Genomic DNA, 10538 nt, shown 5'->3' with positions numbered 1-10538 from the left:
CCCCTCCCTCTCTCTTTCCCCCTCACTCTCTCTCTTCCCTCTCCCTCTCTCTTTCTCCCTCCCTCCTTTCTCCCTCCCTCTCTTTCCCTCACTCTCTCTTTCTCCCTCCCTCTCTCTTTCTCCCTCCCCTCTCTTCCCTCTCCCTCTCTCTTTCCCCCTCACTCTCTCTTTCCCCCTCACTCTCTCTTTCCCCCTCCCTCTCTCTTTCTCCCTCCCTCTCTCTTTCTCCTTCTAGCCTGGACAGTCTGCTGCGTTGTGGGTGACGTTTGCTGAACCATGGTGTGGTTGACAAGGAGAGCTCCATGATCGCTGAGGAGGACTACATGGCCGACGCTAAGACCATAGTCAACGTCCAGACCCTCTTTAGTGGCTGCTCAGCCATACACAACCATTACACATCCATCACACCATACCATCCTGCAGAATCCAACAAAGTTTGTGTGCATTCATAGATATCTGCATTCAGGAAGCACTCTATATCTAAGAATTTGAGTTGTGTCTCTTTCCTCTGTCCTCCCAGACTGTTCCCAGCCCTCAGCATCATCACTGAGCTCACCACCCCCAGCCAACATGCGCTTCATGCAGTTCAAAGTCAAAGACCACTACTCCCTGGCTCCTCCAAGCTGGAGAAGGTAACATTGTATTATGGTAACTCTCTGTGGTGAGTCGACCATCCTAGTCAGATCATCTAATGATGGGTCATGTGGAATGTCAAAAGGAAGTGGTACTCCATTACTGTAAGCTTTTCCATTTCCCTCTCTCTCTCTTCCTGTCTCTCTCTCTTCCTGTCTCTCTCTTCCTGTCTCTCTCTCCGCTCTCTCTCTCTCTCCCGTCTCTCTCTCTTTCCTGTCTCTCTCTCCCTGTCTCTCTCTTCCTGTCTCTGTCTCTCCCTGTCAATTCAATTCAATTTCAATTTAAGGGCTTTATTGGCATGGAAACATATGTTAACATTGCCAAAGCAAGTGAAGTAGATAATAACAAAAGCGAAATAAACAATACAAATGTACAGTAAACCTCCCTCTCTCTTTCTCCTTCTAGCCTGGACAGTCTGCTGCGTTGTGGGGTGACGTTTGCTGACACCATGGTGGTGGTTGACAAGGAGAGCTCCATGATCGCTGAGGAGGACTACATGGCCGACGCTAAGACCATAGTCAACGTCCAGACCCTCTTTAGGTGGGCTGCTCAGCCATACACAACCATTACACATCCATCACACCATACCATCCTGCAGAATCCAACAYWTGTTTGTGTGCATTCATAGATATCTGCATTCAGGAAGCACTCTATYTCTAAGAATTTGATTGTGTCTCTTTCCTCTGTCCTCCCAGACTGTTCCCAGCCCTCAGCATCATCACTGAGCTCACCCACCCAGCCAACATGCGCTTCATGCAGTTCAAAGTCAAAGACCACTACTCCCTGGCTCTCTCCAAGCTGGAGAAGGTAACATTGTATTATGGTACTCTCTGTGGTGAGTCGGACCATCCTAGTCAGATCATCTAATGATGGGTCATGTGGGAATGTCAAAAGGAAGTGGTACTCCATTACTGTAATGCTTTTCCATTTCCCTCTCTCTCTCTTCCTGTCTCTCTCTCTTCCTGTCTCTCTCTTCCTGTCTCTCTCTTCCGCTCTCTCTCTCTCTCCCTGTCTCTCTCTCTTCCTGTCTCTCTCTCCCTGTCTCTCTCTTCCTGTCTCTGTCTCTCCCTGTCAATTCAATTCAATTTCAATTTAAGGGCTTTATTGGCATGGGAAACATATGTTAACATTGCCAAAGCAAGTGAAGTAGATAATAAACAAAAGCGAAATAAACAATACAAATGTACAGTAAACATTACACTCACAGAAGTTCCAAAATAATATAGACATTTCAAATAATTTCAACTCATATTATGTCTATATACAGTGTTGTAATAATGTGCAAATAGTTAAAGTACAAAAGGGAAAATAAATAAACATAAATATGGGTTGTATTTACAATGGTGTTTGTTCTTCACTAGTTACCCTTTTCTTGTGGCAACAGGTCACAAATCTTGCTGCTGTAATGACACACTGTTTATCAAAATTGGGTTTGTTTTGGAATTATTTGTGGATCTGTGTAATCTGAGGGAAATATGTATCTCTAATATGGTCATACATTTGGCAGAAGGTTATGAAGTGCAGCTCAGTTTCCWCCTCATTTTGTGGGCAGTGTGCCCATAGCCTATCTTCTCTTGAGAGCCAGGTCTGCATACAGCGGCCTTTCTCAATAGCAAGGCTATGCTCACTGAGTCTGTACATACTCAAAGCTTTCCTTAAGTTTGGGTCAGTCAGAATGGTCAGGTATTCATCCGCTGTGTACTCTCTGTTTAGAGCCAAATAGCATTCTAGTTTGCTCTGTTTTTTTTGTTAATTCTTTCCAATGTGTCAAGTAATTATATTTTTGTTTTCTCATGATTTGGTTGCGTTCAATTGTTTTGCTGTCCTGGGACTATGTGGGGTCTGTATGTGTTTGTGAACAGAGTCTTCTCCAGGTTAATCTCTCTGTAGGTGATGGCTTTGTTATGGATGGTTTGGGAATCGCTTCCTTTTAGGTGGTTGGAGAATTTAACGGCTCTTTTCTCTCTCTCTCACTGTCTGTCTCTCTCCCTGTCTCTCACTCTCCCTGTCTCTCACTCTCCCTGTTTCTCTCCCTATCTCTCTCCCTGTCTCTCCCTCTCCCTGTCTTTCTCTCTCCCTGTCACCCTCTCCCTGTCTTTCTCTCTCCGTCTCTCTCTCTCCCTGTCTCTCTCTCCCTGTTTTCTTATTCCTGTGTATGGTGATCTGATAGAAAGAGAGAGAGAGGGGCTCCAACCTGGTCTTCATGTTTCGTCTACCCTTCGCTGCTGGGAAGGTGTTCAGTGTCAGCATGCTGGATACTCTACTGTATCAGGTTAGTCTGAACTCCCCAGCACAGCAACGCTCCATATTTCAAAACTCAGTCTACAATATTTGTATTGCCCCTTTATTGRTCAATGACCCTCTGTTGTTTGTTGTGTGTTCCCACCAGTCCTTTGTGAAGGACTACATGATTTCCATCACCAGACTGTTGCTGGGACTAGACTCCATGCCTGGCTCAGGCTTCCTCTGTGCTGTGAGTAACTCATCTACTCATGTCCTCAATAGTTATCATCAGAAGTATTGAAATGTGATGATCAACAATATAATGTGTATAACAGCCTGCTTAGATTTTACTAAGGTTGAAGGGACGTAGTGTGGCTGCCTGGTACTGAGGTTGAGGGACGTTTGTGTAGCTGCCTGGTACTTGAGGTTGAAGGGACGTTAGTGGTGCTGCCTGGTACTGAGGTTGAAGGACGTTGTGTGGCTGCTGGTACTGAGGTTGAAGGGACGTTAGTGTGGCTGCCTGGTACTGAGGTTGAAGGGACGTTAGTGTGGCTGCCTGGTACTAGGTTGAGGGACGTTAGTGTGGCTGCTGGTACTGAGGGTTGAAGGGACGTTAGGTGGCTGCCGGTACTGAGGGTGAGGGACGTTAGTGTAGCTGCCTGTACTGAGGTTGAAGGGACGTTAGTGTAGCTGCCTGGTACTGAGGTTGAAGGGACGTTAGTGTAGCTGCCTGGTATGAGGTTGAAGGGACGTTAGTGTGGCTGCTGGTACTGAGGTTAAGGGACGTTAGTGTAGCTGCTGGACTGAGGTTGAAGGGACTGTTATGTGCTGCCTGACTGAGGTTGAAGGGACGTTAGTGTGGCTGCCTGGTACGAGGTGAAGGGCGTTAGTGTAGCTGCCTGGTACTGAGGTTGAAGGGACGTTAGTGTGGCTGCCTGGTACTGAGGTTGAAGGGACGTTAGTGTGCTGCCTGGTACTGAGGTTGAAGGGACGTTAGTGTAGCTGCCCTGGTACTGAGGTTGAAAGGGACGTTAGTGTAGGCTGCCTGGTACTGAGGTTGAAGACATTAGTGTGGCTGCCTGTCTTGAGGTTTGAAGGAACATGTAGTAGCTGCTGGTACTGAGGTTGAAGGACGTTAGTGTAGCTGCTGGTACTGAGGTTGAAGGATGTTAGTGTAGCTTCCTGTACTGAGGTTGAAGGAACATTAGTGTAGCTGTCGTGGTACTGAGTTGAAGGGACTTAGTGTGGTGCCTGGTACTGAGGTTGAAGGGACGTTATGATTAGTGCTGTACTGAGTGAAGGACGTTAGTGTAGCTGCCTGGTACTGAGGTTGAAGGAACTTAGTGTAGCTGCCTGGTACGAGGTTGAAGGTACATTATGTAGCTGCCTGTACTGAGGTTGAAGGGACGTTAGTGTGCTGCCTGGTACTTGAGGGTTGAAGGGACGTTGTGTAGCTGCCTGGTACTTGAGGTTGAAGGTACTTAGTTAGCTGCCTGGTACTGAGGTTGAAGGAACATTATTAGCTGCCTGGTACTGAGGTTGAAGGGGTATTAATGTAGCTGCCTGGAACTGAGGATGATGAAGGTGGGGTGTTTGGGGTCTCATAGATGAAGATCACTGAGGAGGACCTGTGGATCCGCACCTATGGTCGACTCTACCAGAAACTGTGCTCCTCCACCGGTGACATCCCCATCGGCATCTACCGCACTGAAGCCCAAAAGTTACCAGTCTCTGAGGTACCTGTCTGGAAAGAAAGATAATAATTTACAGGAGTCAATGACACCAAGCTGTACATCATCATGATGTTTTAGTGATAAAACATCAACACCCAGAATAAAAACTTGACTCACTCAATAACTGCTGCTTGATATTGGTCTGAGCTGTGTGTGTGTGTGTCTCTCTTTCTCAGTCTCAGGTGTCCATCACAGTGGAGGACTATGAGGACACCAGAGAGCCCAGAGAACCCCTGCTGTCCCGGAGGGGTCCCCACCGRAACTCCACCTCTTCCGAGCCCCCCTCCTCTTCCTCCCACTCCTCGGACCACCCCCTCCTCCGGCGGAAGAGCATGCAGTGGGCCAGAAGGCTGAGCAGGAAGGGGGGTCGGGGGCCCAGCGGGTCGAAGGGGGCCACAGGAAGTGCTGCGGAGAGGATCAGCCAGCAGAGACTGACCCTGTTCAGACGCTCTGAGAGACAGGAGCTCAACGCTCTGGTCCGCACGCGCATGAAACACCTGGGCCTCTCAGCCACCGGATTCAGTGAGTGATGTTGGATATGTTCTGAGGGGTGGATGTGTGGTCATGTAGCACTGCACTGTGCCTGCCTAATGGAATACAACCGTTTGTTCATAGCTTTGTGTTTTCCTCCACCATTTTTTTATCAACATTACTAAGGAACAACTTAATTGGTATCATTTGAGTTCCTGTGACATGTCATGTTTATTTCCTGTCTTGTGGTGTGTACTTCCTGTGTCAGATGGGATGACGGACCAGGGCAACAGGTTGTCTTACATCCTCATCAACCCCTCTCCTGACACCAGGCTGGAGCTGCACGATGTGGTGTGAGTACACAATATCCCGATGGCTCAGTCAAATCACACATCATCAGAAGACAATTTCACACAATTTCCCTCAATATACTGGTCCAACTTAAATTAAGTCTTGCACATTCACTCAAGAAGAAATCACTAAAGTTAAGTGGGTAACCCTTCATAAAAAAGCCAGCAGGTATAATGGTTTATAATGGTTTATAACTTGTTATAAGAATGTATGAGCATTTGTTAAATGTATTATTCATCTAAGTGTGTCTTGGTGTGTGTGTCCCATGTCCAGGTACTTGATCAGACCAGACCCTCTGTCTCTGTTGCCTAACCAGGGGGCCAGTAGGAAGGTCAGCAACAGCCGCTCCGAGGGCCACAGGTTCGACACACAGAACAGCACCCATTTGTGAGCGTAGACAACAGAACTCAGCAGCATAGTGGGAGTGGAGAGAGAAACGAGAGAGAGAAAGAGAGACAGAGAGAGAGACAGAGAGAGAGAGACAGAGAGAGAGTGAGGGAGAGAAAGAGAGAGAGAGAAACAGAGAAAGAGAGAGAGAGGGGGGAGATATACTATAGGGAAGGACACATGTTCCACATCTACTCTGAACAGACAGTCACAGCTGTCACTTAGTTTTCTATTCTGAAACTCTCAAATGCATGGACCTTTTCTACAAGCTGATTGGTTTAATTTATGCACCGTTTCATTTTTGAAGTGGAGAGCTGGGGACACAGAAGTGCATTCAATGAACTTGTATTTATGTATGTGCATGTACTGTATGTGTGTTATGAGCCAGACACTGCCATTTATATCTGGACAGCCAAAGGAACACATTTCCAAATGACTGTTATTTTTCTGTCTCTATGTGGTTGTGTGTGTCGAGGTGATTGCAGCCGAGCCAACAGTATGCTGATCTGGSGTTTCATAAATATTTTTTGTACCTTTTTATCTGATCATACTGTTACTTTAACTCTCAGTCAGTTCCCACTTTCATCTTTAAGCTCACCAGCAGCAGAGGAAGCCAAAGAGCAGTGATCACCTGTCAATTTCCACAATTAGWGAGCTAGCAGGCATACACTAATGCTGGATAATCTATAACACCATTTACTYTCTTCAGAAAGAAAGGGAAAAGCCTTGAAGGAGTGACCCAGTCGATGAGTATCTCTTGAATAAAGCTAATATTTGTTTACTGATTCATGTAACTTTATGGATAGTTCTAAGTGGCCAAGGCCAGCCTTTCTGTCTCTGTTAGTTAGTTAGTTATTTAGTTAGTGTTTACCCTTCCCCACATCTCCTCAACCAGCTCGCTATTCTATTATTGTCATGCATGTTGGAGAGTCATGCATGTGGAGACCAAGGACTTGAAAGCCGTGTGAATCTTTGTCTAAAACCCAGCAGAGGTTTAGCAMAGATGGTGGCGCCACCGTGTGGTGAGAATGCTGCTCAGCATCRCTGCACTACAGTGCCCTCATTCAGTGCTGTTTCAACAGATATGGAAATATGTATATATTAAAGTTGCTATACATCTACTCTTTCAATGGCTCAGTTTGATTTCCAGTTCATTTTCAAAGCTGTCATTATACTCTCACACTGTAYCCAAGCTTGGCTGCCGTGCCWGTSTATCTTGTTCCCCCAGTTATCGCTTGCTGTGATCATATGTTTGTATTGGTGCCAGTCTGCTCTGAAGGTTATGCTTATCAATAGAGGTGTTTTCCTATCCTTATGAATCCCCTAATGGTCTGAATGCAGTCTCCGATAACGAGGGAACATTGCCTTTACATTTTAACCGTGCTGTAACGCTGAACTTCAGCGATACAGATTGAATACGGCCCTATGCGTTTTATAAACATACAGAACATATATATAATTATAAACTGGGTGGCTCGGGCCCTGAATGCTGATTGGCTGACAGCCATGGTATATCAGACCGTATAGCACGGATATGACAAAACATTTATTTTTACTGCTCTAATTACGTTGGTAACCAGTTTCTAATAGCAATAAGGCACCTCGGAGGTTTGTGGTATATTGGCCATATACCACACCTCCTCGTGCCTTATTGCTTAAATAGACCACCATTATGACCACCATTTTATGTATTACATTTACATTTACATTTAAGTCATTTAGCAGACGCTCTTATCCAGAGCGACTTACAAATTATATTAGGGTTCCTTCACTTTCCATTTATCACACTGGTTCACATTCAGTCCTACTCTCACAGAAACCCACTGCCTCTATTATTATACTCTAACCTACTCACTCACACACTCACAAACAAATATACAGTCGTTATTAATGACTCAATAGATTAGATTACTACTGCAAGGAAACACACACTACCCTCTGACACAATAAATCCCTGTTATTGTGAGTGTGGCAGTAGTAGGATGATTAAGGGTGTCACTGAGAGGGAAATCAGCCATATCACCTCCCATGAGCAGCGTCATCATGAGTCGTTTACCTCCCTCTAAGAACCACAGTGCTGGCCCAAGTGCTTTCCACTTTTATTGAACCTTTATTTAACTTGGCAAGTCAGTTAAGAACACATTCTTATTTACAATGACAGCCTTCCCCGGCCAAACTCTCCCCTTACCCGGGACGACGCTGGACAATTGTGCGCTGCCCTTAGGAACTCCCGATCACGGCCGGTTGTGATACAGCCCGGGATCAAACCAGGGTCTGTAGTAACGCCTCTAGCACTGAGATGCAGTGCCTTAGACTGCTGCGCCACTCAGGAGATGGTTTGTCCATGCCGTGGGAAGCGTCCTCTCATCAGCTTCCTGAATCTGATCCACCTTCTGCTCCCAAAGCTGAGTTGTTTACATTACCTCATTCATCTTCCATTGTTCAATGGACACACAGCTTTTAGCTGCAGTCCAGGCTGCGTCCCCATGGCTACTGTTGGCTTAGCTCTCATCACAATTTACATTATGTAACTTCCCACTGGGCACAGACTCAATTCAACGTCTATTTCACGTTGGTTCAACGTAATTTCATTGAAATGACGTGGAAAGAATGTTGATTCAACCAGTGAGTGCCCAGTGGGTTCTTTTTCATTTGCAACCATCAGGTATGGTATTAACGTCCTTAATTTCCCATACACAACCCCTTCTGCCCATGGCACGCACACACGCACACACGCACACACACACACACACACACACACACACACACACACGCACACACACACACACACACACACACACACACACACACACACACACACACACACACACACACACACACACACACACACACACACACACACACACACACACACACACACACACACACACACACACACACACACACACGACTCAGCATACTACCTCATATACACAATCTAATGTGGACTGGTGTGTGAGGCTACAGAATAAACACTCAATGAAAATAATTGACGTTATAAATGGGTGAAAGGAGAGAACAGTCACACACTCCAGTCGAGGCAGAGACTGAAAGGAGAAGAAATGGCAGCTAAAGCATGCAGCGTCCTGATCACGGGGGCCAACCCAGGCCTGGGTTTGGTGGAGTTTCCCTGGCCGGTCTGACAGTTATTAGCTGCTGCCGAGACCTAGACGGGCTCAGAGCTGAGTGAGAGCAGAGCTGCTACTGCTGGAGCAGAGAGAGGAGATAGGAGTGTCCTTATTCATGTTGTTCTTAGGGCAGCTATGTCCTTGAGGCAGAGCCATGTATTTAGAGAGTTGGGTCAATTTTAGAATTTCTATTGTTGTTAATTCTAGACATTCAGTGACATAGCCTTATTTAAATCAAATCAAATCAAATGGTATTTGTCACATACATACAGTATATTTAGCAGATGTTATTGCTGGTGTAGCAAAATGGCTGTTTCCTAGCTCCAACAGGCAGTAATTTTATCTAACAATTCAACAGAAAATACACACAAATCTAAAAGTAATGAATTAGAAATATATAAAATTAGGACGAGCACCAAATGTCGGAGGGCATTACATAAAATGCATAGATTGAATATAGTAAATATATGAATAAGTAAAGCAGATATTAACTAATTAAAACCAGTGATTCCATGTCTATGTATATGGGGCAGCAGCCTCTAAGGTGCAGGGTTGAGTAACCGGGTGGTAGCCGGCTAGTGATGGCTATTTAATAGTCTGATGGCCTTGAGAAAGAAGCTGTTGTCAGTCTCTCGGTCCCAACTTTGATGCACCTGTACTGACCTCTCCTTCTGGATGATAGCGGGGTGAACATGCCATGGCTCATGTTGTTGATGTCCTTGATGATCTTTTTGGCCTTCCTGTGACATCGAGTGCTGTAGGTGTCCTGGAGGGCAGGCAGTGATGCGTTAGGCAGACCGCACCACCCTCTGAAGAGCCCTGCGGTTGCGGGCGGTGCAGTTGCCGTACCAGGCGGTGAAACAGCCCAACAATTATGCATCTTTAAAAGTTTGTGAGGGTCTTAGGGGCCAAGATTCATTTCTTCAGCCTCCTGAGGTCGAAGAGGTTCTGTTGCGCTTTCTTCACCACACTGTCTGTGTGGGTGGACCATTTCAGATTGTCAGTGCCCCAAGGTTAATGATGAGTTTGGAGGGTACTATGTTGTTGAATACTGAGCTGTAGTCAATGAACAGCATTCTTAGGTAGGTATTCCTCTTGTCCAGATGGGATAGGGCAGTGTGCAGTGTGATGGTGATTAAATATTCCCCATATAATGATAATAGGGCGCTCACGCGGCTGCCTTAGAATGTTGAAATAGTGTCATGTAAATGCATCATAATGCACAAACCTCAATGCCCCAACTCTCTAAATACATGACTCTGCTTGAAGGCAAACTCCACTGAATAAGGAAAACTCTACTGAGCAAAGARAGAAAATAAAGCCTTCCTGGAGATGTATTTTCTGTGTCTAACCAACAATGTGTCCTTTGTGTTTAAGGGTCTGCGAGACCTGGCAAAGAAGCACCCCAATGTCATCACTGTCATCCATCTTGGTGAGTACTCGCTCTGTTCCATTCTTCTGTTTCTTCACGCTCTAGCACTAGGATTATTGAGCCTATTAATGGCACTGTTGTCAATCTCACCAGTCACAGCATGCACTTGTATTGCCTGTACTGTATGAATCACACAAACACCGTGCCAAACATTTCACTACGTCATTCCTATGTTCTTGA

The 10538-nt window shown here is 45.8% G+C and overlaps 1 pseudogene; it reads left to right on the top strand.

Moving 5' to 3' along the window:
• LOC112075578 (potassium channel subfamily T member 2-like) overlaps nt 1-6928 on the top strand; it is a 21681-nt pseudogene extending 14753 nt beyond the window's left edge.
• The last annotated feature ends 3610 nt before the right edge of the window (nt 6929-10538 follow it).

The sequence above is a fragment of the Salvelinus sp. IW2-2015 genome, unplaced genomic scaffold (genome assembly GCF_002910315.2).
Source record: "Salvelinus sp. IW2-2015 unplaced genomic scaffold, ASM291031v2 Un_scaffold3244, whole genome shotgun sequence".
Lineage (NCBI taxonomy): Eukaryota > Metazoa > Chordata > Actinopteri > Salmoniformes > Salmonidae > Salvelinus > Salvelinus sp. IW2-2015.
Note: the sequence above shows the minus strand (reverse complement) of the source record. Positions and strands in the feature narration are given on the sequence as shown.